Genomic DNA, 14,015 nt, shown 5'->3' on the forward strand with positions numbered 1-14,015 from the left:
AGAATAGACACTTTGTAAGATGGATTCTAAATAATGTCTCTTGGTGAGACAATAAATTTGCTTTATTTTACTGTGATTTCAAACAATCCAATATCTTCATTACATTTACATTTTTATTTGGTATATTAGCATATGCATCTTAAGGGATGTTTATTGCAAACTAATATTAGTAAATATAGGACGATGTTGATAGAATGGAGGTGTTAAACACTAACAGAAATATTTTTTTTTAAATCCTCCAGAAGAAACCTTAATATTGTCAAATGAAACTTAAAAGTTTTAGCAATTTGAAAAACAGTAGTTGATTCAGTATAAAGATACATTTGATATAATAACTTTTTGTCAAGAGGAAAATACATAGGTAAATTATTAGGTCATTGAACATAGCGAAACACAAATTAATCAGCAACTTGTGTTTCATCTGAAACTCAGGAAAGCTGGTAGGATTAGTAGGTATTGGTAGAATTAAGAGTCAATTTTTAGATTAGTGCTAAAGATTAAAATCTTTCATACTCATTAGAGGATTTCATGAAGGTAAAGTATAAATTGAGGAAATTAAATTGAATAGGCATTTCTGACCATACCATCTAAAAATGTAATATAACATAAGCACTGATTGAAAATAATTTTGGATTTTCATGCCTGAAGAACCTCCTCACTATTCTTACACCTTCTTTGTTGGTTTGGTGTATCAGTCCAGGAAGAATCTCCTAGGTGTTAAACATGTGCTAGTTGGTGTCATGAATGTAAACCCCTATCTCTAAGCTTGTTGTAGACTAGCTGAACATCACTACAGTGGAATACTTGAAGAATTTTAGTGATTGTGTCATTATGTTAAGGTACTTGTTCTCTTCTGACACATTTTATACATGTATCAGTGGTAGAAAAGATCAGAGTATAAAACTTTAAGATTGCACTTAATGTGCTCTTGGGAAGTTTTATAGTAAGTAGTAGGAACACTCAAGTAGTTCTGAGCAGTTCATAGAAGTTAACGAAAATGCAGTGCAAATTTTTGGGCTTTATACACTAACAACAAAATACATTTCATAGGACCAGAAAAGAAGGAAGCATTATGGGGGAAAACATACATTCCTCAAATATAAATAAGGGCTTTCATTTTATGTAGTAACTTTGTCAGGATCCCATGAACATCCCATCTTGATTTGTCATTTGGACGAAAGGGACTTCTATAGCCTGTTCATCTGTACTTGAATGATGCCTATTACGATGTTTAGCACTATATTACAAGGCTATTTCTATAATTGAGCTGAAAGCTCCTGCAAACATTACAGTACCACAAGAATATTAAAATAGAAACATTTATAAGAACATTTAATCAGCAGCTTAATAAAAATTATGCTTTTGGTACAGCGTTCAGGTACCATAACTGTATTGGAATATTTGTACAATGTTAAATATTTTTAATAAAATTTAACATGTTCAAAATGTTGTGTTGGTGATTTTGGGTGGTGTGTGATGGGTTTCATTATACAAATCAAATTCAGTAGTTCTGTAATTGAGACATTTGAAGTCAAATGGATTTCCTCTCTTCAGATTTAGTACTCATTTGGGCACCTGTTCCATGAAAGGCAGTAAAGAAATAGGTCTAAAAGGACTGACATCAAGTGGGTTTATTAAAGCGTCAGGAAATAGCTTTATTGGAGTTTAGAGCTGGGTCTACCGATAGGGATGTTGGCTTTGGCATGACAGGCTGCCAATAACATTTTTCTGATAAAATTGTGGCATTTCCACATTAGAAATGAGCCTAGAAAACATACAGAGGTGGGCAGAGGGAAACATTTGTATGATGCTTTCAGTAAGCATTTTATTGCCCCAGTGTTCTTGACCAATTGACATGACATGCCAGCAAGTGAAGGAGGTGATAAAGGAATATTTGAGGAAGGCTGTGTTTGAATGCACTAGGCAGTAATAACTTCAATGTATAAGAAGTACCATATAGAGAGAGCCCCCTCTTTGTTTCTTAGAGTAAATTTTATGAAGGTTTCTTTTTTCATTCTGATTCCCATTCTCCTGAAGATAGACCTAATACAGTAGCTTTTGTTTTTACTTCTTTTCCTTGGGGTGTTCTTAGTTCTTTTAGTCCTGTGGTCAGCAAACCGCGGCTCACAAGCCACGTGTGGCTCTCAGGCCCCTTGAGTGTGGCTCTTCTGCCGGGGTCCAACCCCAGCAGGTCCAGGGGTTCCCAAAGGCGTAGACGGAGTCGGTGAAGAAGGAAGGACACGGAGACAGCGTTCAGTTGATCAGCAGCCTAGCCAGGATCTCCAGCCAGGATCTCCAGATAAGTTCTGGTCTGGATCTCCAGAGAGGTTCTGCTCTGGATCTCCAGCCAGGTTCTGTGTCCATGTTCTCTTGCTAGGTTCTCCAGGTTCTCCAGCCAGGTTCTGTAGCCATGTTCCCTCGCTAGGTTCTTCAGCCAGGTTCTCCAGCCAGGTTCAGTCACCAGGTTCTAGTCAGGTTCTCTTGCCAATTTCTGTAGTCAGGTTCAGTCCAGGATCTTTTGCCATGTTCTCTCCAGCGAAGTTCTTCTGTCTGTAGGTTCTGTGTAGGTTCTGTCTGTAGGTTCTCTCTTCTAAGTTCCGTGTCTTGCTGTCTTGTTACATCTATATTTATACCAGTTGATTCAATCCTATCAATCTCTATTCCAAAGGTTAGGGCGTTTCTTATCTCCATTCCAGGGAGTAAAGATTATGTAGCTTAAGCATGATTGTTCGTAGTTAAAGTGATTAATTACCCGCCTGGCACTTAGTTGAGGGGTTTTATTCCCTCCCTAACTTCAGGGGAAAATCCCTACCTGGGGAAGCAACCTTTCTCAGAGAGGAGACCTTGGTTAAAACACATAGTGCCAAGAAGGTGAGCAAACATATTAAGAACAGTATGCCATATATGCCAGGTCCTTTGAAATAGCAAGGATGGACCGGCTCCCGGCAAATGATGCCGGGGTCCAACCCCAGCAGGTCCAGGGATTCCCAAAGGTGTGGACGGAGTCGGCGAAGACTATCCACCTTCTTCCTACGGTGGAGTCCGATCCGTCCCAAGTGCGGGGCGCTTACCTAGGGGTCCCTGTTCGGGCGCCAGATGCCGGGGTCCAACCCCAGCAGGTCCAGGGGTCCCCAAAGGTGTAGACGGAGTTGGCGAAGAAGGAATGACACGGAGACAGCGTTCAGTTGATCAGCAGCCTAGCCAGGATCTCCAGCCAAGTTCTGGTCTGGATCTCCAGCGAAGTTCTGGTTAGGATCTCCAGCCAGGTTCTGTCCAGGTTCTCCAGCCAATTTCTGTAGCCATGTTCCCTCGCTAGGTTCTCCAGCCAGGTTCTGTCTGAGATCTCTTGCCAGGTTCGGTCACCAGGTTCTAGTCAGGTTCTCTTGCCATATTTCTGTAGTCAGGTTCAGTCCAGGATCTTTTGCCATGTTCTCTCCAGCGAAGTTCTTCTGTCTGTAGGTTCTGTGTAGGTTCTGTCTTCTGAGTTCTGACTTCTAAGTTCTGTGTTCTAAGTTCTGTCTCTTGCTGTCTTGTTACATCTGTATTTATACCAGTTGATTCAATCCTATCAATCTCTATTACAAAGGTTAGAGCGTTTCTTATCTCCATTCCAGGGAGTAAAGATTATGTAGCTTAAGCATGATTGTTTGTAGTTAAAGTGATTAATTACCCGCCTGGCACTTAGTTGAGGGGTTTTATCCCCTCCCTGACTTCAGGGAAAAATCCCTACCTGGGGAAACAACCTTTCTCGGAGAGGTGACCTTGGTTAAAACACACAGCGCTAAGGAGAGCAAACATATTAAGAACAGTATTCCATATATGCCAGGTCCCTTGAAACAGCAAGGATGGACCGGCTCCCGGCACTCTTCCACAAAATACCACGTGCGGGCGCGCACGTACAGTGCGATTGAAACTTCGTGGCCCATGTGCAGAAGTCGGTATTTTGTGGAAGAGCCGGTATTTTGTGGAAGAGCCACACTCAAGGGCCCTTGCCAGCGAGCCGCATGTGGCTCGCGAGCCGCAGTTTGCTGACCACTGCTTACTCTAAAGAGTAGAAGTCCTGCAATTTAGAATGGAAATCTACTTGAAGTAATGCGCTCATTTCTTTGCAGACTGTACCAAATAACAACAAAGATTAAGGAGGAAAGTAATAGGAACCTAATGATTTATAAGCAAATTAAAGGAACTCTTCATAAGGGGTAATAACATAGTCTGCTTGTTTTTTTGAATGAAGACTGTTAAATAAAAGAGAGCTATGGAGAAGAAAAAGTGATTATTGTTTTAAAATAAGAGTAGACAAAATACTTGCATAGGCCAGTATTTTCCAGAAAGAGTTTACTGTTTTTGTTATTTTCCTGTTGTCCCCAAATCAAAGGTCACTCACTGAGACAGGGAGAAATATTCTAACAGAAATCTAAACTTGGGCATCTTTAGGTGTTGGTAGAGCTGGAGATGCAGCAGCTCAGATTTGTGGTGTATTTTTTCCAAAAATAAAGGGGGCTTGCTTCTGACAAAGATTTTAAACTTGGGCTCTATTGGTGTGTTTTTGCTCTACCTAAAGCCCTGAATTTACTTAGTTAATTTTTAGAAGTAAGATTTTATTAGGTATTTTCCTGTGAGGTGCATTATATTCACATAAGGGAATATCTTTTGCCTATAGCTATGAAAATCACATTTCTATTAATTTAGACTTGAAATTTATGACTGAAATCATGATCATGTATAGACATTTTCTTAAAAAACTAATATAAACAAGAAGAGTGGGGGGGGGGGTTGTTTGTTTCTTTAATCTTCACCTGAGGATATTTTTTCCATTGATCTTTAGAGAGAGTGGAAGGGGTGGGGTGGAGCTGGGGTGGGGGGTGGAGAGAAACATCAATGTGTCTACACATGGACTGGTTGCCTCCCGGATACTCTCAACCCAGGCCGGGATCGAACCTGCAACCGAGGTATGTGCCCTTTACTGATAAGCGAACCCCCGACCCTTGGGTCCACATTCCAAATTGGCCAGGGCAAGAACAGTTTTTTATTCAACTACATGGTTAATATTGTCTTGTCATACTGAAACTTTTCATGCTTCCTGTTAAGTATAACCTTACCAGATTAATCGTATTTGACTATAAGTTACATACAATTTGATCTACAACCAACAATAAATATTGTTATTGAACGTCTTAAATCATGAAGAGTAATGTAGGTATTATGTTTGTTAGTTATAATGTCATTTCTATTTGACTTTCCAAAATAGGGGTGGCGGATCCAAAATAATTTTGAAATAACTTCTGGGAGATTCTGTTTTAAAAAAAAGATTCTGATTCAAATAATTTGAGGTGAGGCAAGAGCCTGCATTTCCCACAAGCTCCTAGTGATACCAATGTTCATGACTAGGTTATAGGTTGATTATTTCATGTTTGGGGGGAATTTCAGAAAGTAGACCTTGGGTAGAAAAGGTACAGATCAAGGTAGTCTAGTTGGATCTAGAAGGTTTTTAAAATTTTGGTAAAGGCCACCTCAAAGGTTACTAGTGTTTAGGATCCCAAGGAAAGGGTAGGAGCATAATCTGCAAGAAAATGAAATTTAGAAAAACAGGCTTTAACAGTTTCAGGGAATTGGTGGAAAATAACAGTAGGAAGGAAAAAGCCCAAAATCAGGTCACTGAGGAAACGTCACGGCATGTTTACTTAGGCATTGGATCAGAAAACAAATTACAACAAAAGTCATAAAAGATAAAAATAGCTACTGCAAGCCCAAAAAGTTAATAGATTACTAAAAATACCCATGTGGGTTTTTTGAAATCTCTTTGCAAAAAAAAGTTAATATTCATTAATTAGAGCACATTAAGGAAGAATATCATTAAATAACTTAAAAATAACAGATAAAAAGATGGGAAATGTTGAAGAATAGAAATAGCATGTATATCCATTTTTATATAAAAGAACTAGAAGGTAGTCCCTGATAACTGATAAACTATCTGATTTCCCAGTCTAAAACTTTAAATTTGAAAAGTAAAAATATAGATGAAGTATGGAAAACATATACTCTGCTGTTTGCCAATGGTAGGTTAATACATACACTAACTATGCTGTGAGTCCTCTGTACCAGGCACTGTGATAAGGAACTGCTTTACATTCTGTGTATTGTGTAATCATCAACCCTGTAAGGTAGGTGGTATTGTCCCTATTTCACATATGAAGAACTCAGAAATTGAGTTAAGTCATTTGTTATATAATATCTATAAAGTGGCAAAACCAGACTTTAAAACCTGTTCTGCCTCAAGTATATGTACACTCTCAATTATTGGATTAGAAATAGGCCTAATTAATATGAGGTTAGAATTAAATGTTAAATTTTATGTTTACTTTAAAGCTCTTTGTTATGCCTGACATAAAGCCAACCTAATTTGAATTTAGAGTAGAATAGTTTTGTTCTAAATTAAAGTGTTTTTGTGTGTGTTACATTGATAGTTCAATTGTCATTTGTTTTTCTTTCATTGTTCGTTTATAAAAATGTAGGCCCAAATATTGAATTTTGGTCTCTTAAGACAGCCTTTTTTTTTTTTTTTTTTTTTTAACCAAGTAAACCTATACTTGATTTGGAAAGGGGTGCCACGTCCAAATGACTTAAAAATTTAAAAATTTTAATTCCACATATTTTATTCACAAAACTCAAATTTATCTTCATTTCTGAGTTCTGTCTATATTAGTGTTGAAGCATTTTTTAAAGTGTTGGTTTGTTAAGCCTTCTCATTTAATATTTGATTTCAGCTCTTCTACATGTTTCAAGGATATAGTAGAAGAGTTTCACTTATCAGACCTGAGTGAGTGAGTGTGTGTGTGTGTGTGTGTGTGTGTGTGTGTGTGTACGTGCGCAAGATGCAGAATTACACATAAAGAAGCCATTATCTTTAGCCATAAACTTGGGGGTGTGAAGAACCCACTCTCCTTATGCACTCTTAGAGAAAGTGTTATTTTCCCTGAGACAGAAAGAAAGGTGGTCTTGAGACATTCTTTAAAAATAAAATAATGCTTTAGATTACTCAAGGTATTTTCAATAGTGGGCATTTCAAAGTAGAGTCAGGAATTCTCATTACTCACCAGTTCTGAATTTAAGGTCACTGTGACAATAATGTGACACATATTAGGGAGAAGCTGAAGGCTTACTATTTACCATGCCTAAGCTCTCAAGTCATTTCTTTGGTTCTATAACTGATGAGTTAGTCTGGCTCTAAGAAAACTAGGCTATCTCCTTAATAAACTTTTCACAAGGTTGGTTTTGTTCTGTGTGGACTAAATGTTTGTCAGATAGAGATTATTTTTTAAGGAAACCACATATTTTAAAATACATTTTTATTGGTTTCAGAGAGGAAAGGAGAGGGAGAAAGAGAGAAACATCAATGATGAGACAGAATCATTGATTAGCTGCCTCCCACACGCCCCACACTGGAGATCAAGCCCACAGTCCCGGCATATGCCATGACCGGGAATTGAACCTTGACCTCATGGTTCATAGGTTGACGCTCAATCACGCTGGCCAGGCTAAAAATATACTTTTATTTATTTCAGAGAGTAAGGGGGAGAGAGATAGAAACATCAGTGATGAGAGAAAATCATTGATCAGCTGCCTCCTGTGTGACCCCTACTGGGGATTGAGCCCGCAACCCAGGCATTTGCCCTTAGCGGGAATCAAACCGTGACCTAATTAGAGATTATTAATGATGTGAAATATTACATTAATATGACTAGCCAATACTTCCTAAAAAGTCACTATTGCTCTTTTAAACAACATTTCTATAGCAGTTTTAGTATTTATATTGTAATTTGGAAAAGCAGTGATAAATGTTTATGACAGTTGCTAGTTGATTTGTCCAGTGTGAGCTTTCAGTATGATAGTAGGAATTACAGAAAACTCCCATCCTGGGTTTTGTCCTTGAGAAGTGTTATAAAAGCAGTTAACTTTGTTTCTTTTCAGAAAGTACAGTAATATCTTGATCAACCTGTTAATACTTAGGAAGGAATATCATTAAAATGATTGATCTTGTACATCATTAACCAAATGTAGATAGCTAAAAGCCAGCTACTTATTTTTTTAATATTTTTTATTGATTTTTTACAGAGAGGAAGGGAGAGAGATAGAGAGTTAGAAACATCGATGAGAGAGAAACATCGATCAGCTGCCTCCTGCACATCTCCTACTGGGGATATGCCCGCAACCCAGGTACATGCCCTTGACCGGAATCGAACCTGGGACCTTTCAGTCCGCAGGCCGACGCTCTATCCACTGAGCCAAACCGGTTTTGGCAACCAGCTACTTATTGAAAAGGTTACATTTAGTCCATACCTAACACCAAGGATTTATATGTCATTTCTTAATTTCACAACCATGGAGTGATTTATGTTTCAGGAGTTAGAAATACAAAATTAGTAAATTATGATCATTATCCTTAAAGATTTATAAATAGTAATGATAAGCACCAAAACCAACTTCTAGAAACACCATTGGGAGTTTGAAAAGTGTTCTGGCTCCTAATAAAATACTGTTATAATCAGAATACATGACTAGTACGTATGATTTAGATTACTTCTAGAGAGCAAACGAGTTTATAAAATATAAACTTTATGATTTTCTTAACTAAAATTAAGTTTAGTGTACACTGGATGGGTATATATGTATATATATCTTGATTTTGATAATTTTCACCTATGCAGTTCAGATTTAAGTTAAAGAAAATATTTAAAAATGAAGGTTGAGTGACTATGCATCTAAAAGAACAAATGTCAAGGTAGGTTTCCTTATATTTTTGTCTATTTTTTCATTACTGAAAACTTTAAGCCTTTACTGAGAAACCCCCAGGCAAGGTTGGATTAATGAGCAGTTTTTTAAAACATTTTTTCCCTCCCTGACATACACATGTTGCTTTATTCAAATGGAATAGGTTTACTAAACATAACTTTTTTCTCCATTCCCCATACCTCAAAAATTTCTTATGAGTCCAAGCCATTTCATTTTCCATTATGTCTTAGAAAACTGGTTAGTGTCTGATACTACATTTTTTGTCAGCAGTGTCATAGGACATTAATATTTTTGATAGGAGTAAACTGCCGGTATAATTTAGAAAGGAAAGATGGATGGTAATAGCTCTTCAAAAAAAACCCCACAAATCCCAGGACTATGTGTCTCACAAGAATACATGTTTTGCCGTAACCAGTTTGGCTTTGTGGATAGAGCGTCGGCCTGAGGACTGAAAGGTCCCAGGTTCGATTCCGGTCAAGGGCATGTACCTTGGTTGCGGGCACATCCCCAGAGGGGGTGTGCAGGAGGCAACTGGTCGATGTTTCTAACTCTATACCTCTCCCTTCCTCTCTGTAAAAAATCAATAAAATATATTTTTTTAAAAAGAATACATGTTTTAACCAAGTGGCTAGCCTTTCATGCCTTCATCTGTATTGTTTTATATCCATGAACATTTTCTTTTTAAAAAAGTTTTTAGATGTGAGGGCCATCTAGCTGCAGCATCTGTCACCCCATTGATCGCCAGGGTTGATTTGGCTGATCCGGCTGGCTAGGCGTGTGTCCCCTTACCAATCCAGATGCCTCTCTCCCAAAGCTGTGCTCTCAGTCAAAGAGGACAGCCTTCCCTCCAGAGGATAGGTCTTTGATCAAGGGTATACGAGTAGCTGCGCTCCTCTGCTAGAACCTCCAAACAAGCTCTCATGGTCCATTTGTAGGAGAATGTAGTCAAGCTTCCAAGACCAGGTACATCCAAATGAGGTGCTGCACCTGGCAGTCTGCTTTCCTAAAAAAAAGTTCGAAGGCCTATAACTGCCAGCTGGAACTTTTGGTCAGCAAGAGAAGAACTGAGGTTAACATATTGAGCTGGTTTTAATTTCAGTCTAATTTGATGGGAGGGCTAATAGTATTTCCAATGGGATGTCATTGCCTTAAGTTATTTAAACGTATTTACTAACTCCGTGGAATACATGCAAATGTGGAAACCAAGATAGAGATACTTTGGTTCAAGGCCTCCTAACTAGAAGTGGCAAATCTGGTATTAAACCTGGGTGGGTGTGATACCAGAGCTCATATTTAGCCACCCCTCTACTGCCTTCTGGATTTTACTTGCTCTATGCCGTCTTATCACGTACATGACATTAGGCATCTTTGAAATACTGGATAACTGGTTTATTACTAACTGTTTGGTTAGACTAGTAGTTTCCGAGCTTACAACTATTGGTGGGGCTAAGAACTAGTTTTAGAGAAATAAGAGCAGAAGGATCGTTTGTAATAGGAAGATTAATGATAGCCTCTGAATAGCTTAGACTTCCCTTTTGTATAGAAATGTGCTATCAGCCGAAACCGGTTTGGCTCAGCGGATAGAGCGTCGGCCTGCGGACTGAAAGGTCCCAGGTTCGATTCCGGTCAAGGGCATGTACCTGGGTTGCGGGCATATCCCCAGTAGGAGATGTGCAGGAGGCAGCTGATCGATGTTTCTCTCTCATCGATGTTTCTAACTATCTCTCTCCCTTCCTCTCTGTAAAAAATCAATAAAATATATTTTTAAAAAAAAAGAAATGTGCTATCAGTGTAGCCTCTGTTAATTGAACAATGTCCTTCTTAAACCTGTTTACACTTCTTCAAATAACTCTTTTTTGTACTTGTGATATTTGTCACAAATTTACATGTTGTGATTTGAGATTTCCTTTTACTGGTCTTAAAACATCTAGTTAGTGTGTTTTAGGAATTCTTTTAAATGACTTAATAAAATGGAGCCAGGCTGTGGTAGTTTACCTGCAACCATTATGATTTTACATGGAATTCAGTTTTATTGTCTAATTTTCTTTCCAGATTGGAGTTCTTACTCTTTAAAGGTAAAATCCAATTTATTTTTGTAAATACTTCTTAGTTGCCTTGTTTTGTACCTTCACTGGCTTTGTTTTATGTCTTTGAAGTAGCTAATGGAAGGTCTTGAAATATGCTGGATGCATATATAACCCTGGCTTTGTGTAGTGTTGATTTATCTCTTTTTCACACTTTTATGATTACTCTTTATTATCTTTGTATATGTTTTAGAAGTGGAGTGTTGCTGTTTCTATCTTATTTCATTACTCACATGTTTTACATAGGCTAGGGTCATAGAATAAAGATAGAGCAGAACCAGAACTTATTAGTATTTCCTGATAGTTTTTCACTCAACTTGAATTCCTGGAGAAAGAAACATAGTATGCATAAGCAAACCTGAATGGCATACTGATTGCCTGTTAACTCTGTGTGCACACACGCATACACACACACAGTTGGTGAATGAACAGTTGGACAATATCAGAACTGGGCCTGCCTTAGTGGCCTGGAAGGTATTAATCAAAGTCAGGCTGGCTCTGGTTATACTCAGCACCAAGACCAATTTCAGAATTCCAAACCAAGATGTCCTCAGTAGCTTTGGGGTTCCACCTAACTGTTTTTCTGCCTAGAAGATTCTTAATTGGAAAGCATTTTAATTGTTGTTCAGTATGCTAGTGGTTGCAATGATCTTCAAGTCATTTGATTGCCTTTTTTCTCCTGATGTCCTTGATCTTTTTGTTATTTTTGACACAATTGAGTAAACCTTCAAAACTTCTAGCTTTTCTGGCTCTGTTTGATTTACAATTCTGTGTATTTCCTAGTCCCCTGTGACACCCCTTTCCCAAGTCTTTTATCCCTCTAGGAATTTCAACCACTATTAGGGTTACTGGGTTTTATATCCTCCCAAATCATATTTCTGACTCTAGTATTTTGCTCTAATTTTATGGGCCTCCAGATCACATGAAACTTCATAATATTAAAAATCAGTTACCAGCATGTGTTCATTTAACAAAGGTTTAGTGCATACATCTATTCCTGGCACTGGGGAGAAATAGGGGGAACATCTGGCAAAGGGAACAAAACCTTATAGACATAGCTATGAAAAAATTAGGTGTTTTGGGAGCATCTCTTAATCCTACAGGTTGCAGTCTTAGTATTTCTGTTGGATTTTCTGTTAATTAAGTCATACGATTTTTTTCTATGTCGTTTCCTCCTTAATTTCTCTAGTCATTAATCTGTTTTAGGGTGGCAATTCCTATTCTTAATGAATGACTTGGAACCAGTATAAAACTGCTGAACTTTAGTACTTTAATTGATTGAAAAACTTACATTAAAAGATGTTAGAAATTCAACGATACTTTTTAAGTGAATTATATCTTATTACAATAGCATTAACATTCAGATTTAGACAGTTTTAGCCACCTTTATGCTAGATGATGTTCTAGGTACTGAAATTAGCTTGATGTGTCTCCTAATCCAAGATGTACAGGTTAGGAAATGTTGCTGTATGCCTTACAAGTCAACTCTTAGATTATTACAACTCTTTCCAATTTTCCTACTTAATCTCTTTTATATTTGTCCTACACAATTGCTATAATAATTATCACACAGACACCAACGTTATTACATCTTTTTTTAAAAAAATATATATTTTATTGATTTTTTTACAGAGAGGAAGGGAGAGGGATAGCGAGTTAGAAACATCAATGAGAGAGAAACATCGATTCAGCTGCCTCTTGCACGCTCCCCACTGGGGATGTGCCCGCAACCCAGGTACATGCCCTTGACCGGAATCGAACCTGGGACCCTTGAGTCCACAGGCCGATGCTCTACCCGCTGAGCCAAACCAGCTAGGGCACGTTATTACATCTTAATGTCAAATCTAGATTCTTGAAATTTGAGATTTCATATACCTGCCTGGTATCTTCCACACCTTTTCTTTCTTTTCCCAGTCTGACTGTGATTGTATTTAAACCTTAATTGTGAGGCTTTGGAAAGTTATACTGCCTTTATTCACCTTGCTTTAACCCATTACTTCCTAGCTGTTACTTTGGAAGGTTAGTCCATTTTCCTAATAGACATGATTGGAATGTGACATCATGAAATAACAGGAATGTATGCATGGTAAAATTGCTATGTATAAAATGATTTCTAGACTTTAATCAGTGGCCCACCTCAAGGAGTGTTTGGAATTACTTAAGTGGCAGTTTGACACAAAATTGTACTGAACTATATTTCAGATGCTGTGGCTAATAAAATCTGTAAGTAGAAAATGCAGGAGGGTCAGAATTACTCATTTGGATATGAGAGTTTGTAGTCAGATTTTGAGGCTGCAGCTAGTGACACAAAGGGAACTTGAGAAGATTCTCTGCTTTGGACTGTTGCAGAGCAGTCTCTTGTTTCACAGTTGTCAAAAGCCCACTTTGAGTACACAAATTAAACAGAAAAAAACAACCTACTTGGCCAGTTCTGGCCTAAAAATTACACAGGTGGATACATGCTGTCCTAGTTTTGAAAACAAAGGTACCACTATAATGTTTGTGTGGTGTATGTCTGTCCATGTTACTGATATGAAAGTCCAATTCCTACTGTGGGTGAAATTGTTTCAAAAGTTCTTTTACTGTAATTATGGTGGTAAACTCCCTTAGTCAGAGCCTGTTAGACCTGCCTTGTGAATTCTGTGTTCTAGCTTTCTCTTCCAGGGGAAGTTAAAATACAAAAGAAAGGCTTCTTGATACATATTTTTAAATTGATTTTTTTTGGGGGGGAGGAGGGAGAAACATCATACTACATGTCCCCTACCCAGGATTGATCCCGAAACCTGGAATTGAACTGGCAACCTTTCAGTGTACAGGATGATTCCCAGCCAACTGAGCCACACTGGCCAGGGCAAAAGGCTTGATTTGACTTGATGTAGTCCAAGCCCCCATGTATTGAGCTTCTACTGTGTGTCAGCCACATGAAGCTAGGTGTTTTATATTCTTTAATATTCATAGTAACCACTTAGGTAGTAGAAATCCTATTTTACCAAAGGAAAAACAGACCCAGAAAGGTTGAGTGACAGCCAAGGTTATACAACAGGTTTGTAATAAAACAGACATTAGAACTAACTACTTTTCTCCATTTTTATCCTTATCTAGGAATACATATTTAGCTTTTTGAGCTAGAGTCAAAGCATT

The sequence above is a fragment of the Myotis daubentonii genome, chromosome 3, assembly GCF_963259705.1.
Source record: "Myotis daubentonii chromosome 3, mMyoDau2.1, whole genome shotgun sequence".
Classification (NCBI taxonomy): domain Eukaryota; kingdom Metazoa; phylum Chordata; class Mammalia; order Chiroptera; family Vespertilionidae; genus Myotis; species Myotis daubentonii.